Genomic DNA, 1,843 nt, shown 5'->3' with positions numbered 1-1,843 from the left:
CTCAGTCAGGACCTGCGGCAGCAGGGGCCCTGTCTGTTCCAAGACTTACCGCGCCTGCGTTTGACGGCATGGCGGTTGAACGCCGGATCCTGAAGGAAAAGGGCATTCCGGAGGAAGTAATTCCTACGCTTACTAAAGCCAGGAAAGAGGTTACAGCAACTCATTATCACCGCATATGGCGAAAATATGTTGCATGGTGTGAGGCCGAAAGGGCCCCAACAGAGGAATTTCAACTAGGTCGATTTCTGCATTTCCTGCAAGCAGGAGTGACTATGGGCCTTAAATTGGGTTCCATTAAGGTACAGATCTCGGCTCTGTCGATTTTCTTTCAAAAAAGAACTAGCTTCAGTACCTGAAGTTCAGACATTTATAAAAGGAGTGCTGCATAGTCAGCCCCCGTTTGTGCCTCCTGTGGCACCTTGGGATCTCAACGTGGTGTTGAGTTTTCTTAAAATCACATTGGTTTGAACCACTAAAAACCGTGGATCTGAAATATCTCACATGGAAGGTGGTTATGTTGTTGGCCTTGGCTTCTGCCAGGCGAGTATCAGAATTGGCGGCTTTGTCTTGTAAAAGCCCTTATTTGATTTTCCATATGGATAGGGCAGAATTGAGGACTCGTCCCCAGTTTCTCCCTAAGGTGGTGTCAGCGTTTCACCTGAACCAGCCTATTGTGGTGCCTGCGGCTACTAAGGATTTGGAGGACTCCAAGTTGCTAGACGTTGGCAGGGCCCTGAAAATATATGTTTCCAGGACGGCTGGAGTCAGAAAATCTGACTCGCTGTTTATCCTATATGCACCCAACAAGCTGGGTGCTCCTGTTTCTAAGCAGACTATTGCTCGTTGGATTTGTAGTACAATTCAGCTTGCACATACTGTGGCAGGCCTGCCACAGCCAAAATCTGTCAATGCCCATTCCACAAGGAAGGTGGGCTCATCTTGGGCGGCTGCCCGAGGGGTCTCGGCTTTACAACTTTGCCGAGCAGCTACTTGGTCAGGGGCAAACACGTTTGCAAAATTCTACAAATTTGATACCCTGGCTGAGGAGGACCTGGAGTTCTCTCATTCGGTGCTGCAGAGTCATCCGCACTCTCCCGCCCGTTTGGGAGCTTTGGTATAATCCCCATGGTCCTTACGGAGTTCCCAGCATCCACTAGGACGTTAGAGAAAATAAGAATTTACTCACCGGTAATTCTATTTCTCGTAGTCCGTAGTGGATGCTGGGCGCCCATCCCAAGTGCGGTTTATCTGCATTACTTGTACATAGTTATTGTTAACTAAATCGGGTTATTGTTGAGCCATCTGTTGAGAGGCTCTATTGTTTCATACTGTTAACTGTGTTTCATATCACGAGTTGTACGGTGTGATTGGTGTGGCTGGTATGAGTCTTACCCGGGATTCAAAATCCTTCCTTATTGTGTACGCTCGTCCGGGCACAGTACCTAACTGAGGCTTGGAGGAGGGTCATAGAGGGAGGAGCCAGTGCACACCAGGTAGTCTAAGATCTTTCTAGAGTGCCCAGCCTCCTTCGGAGCCCGCTATTCCCCATGGTCCTTACGGAGTTCCCAGCATCCACTACGGACTACGAGAAATAGAATTACCGGTGAGTAAATTCTTATTTTTTATGTTTGGGGAGAAAAAGCAGGCAGTGTTTTGTTCCCCCATCAGATGAATGAATGAAGTGTGTGAAAAGTGTGGGTTCCCCCGATAAGAAACTGGTAATTTCTAAAAAGTTACTGATGGCGTACCTTTTCCCGCCAGAGGATAAGTTACGCTGGGAGATATCCCCTAGGGTGGATAAGGCGCTCACACGGTTGTCAAAATAGGTGGCACTGCCGTTTTA

Source organism: Pseudophryne corroboree, chromosome 1 (assembly GCF_028390025.1).
Source record: "Pseudophryne corroboree isolate aPseCor3 chromosome 1, aPseCor3.hap2, whole genome shotgun sequence".
NCBI classification, from domain to species: domain Eukaryota; kingdom Metazoa; phylum Chordata; class Amphibia; order Anura; family Myobatrachidae; genus Pseudophryne; species Pseudophryne corroboree.
This window is presented reverse-complemented; position numbering follows the sequence as displayed.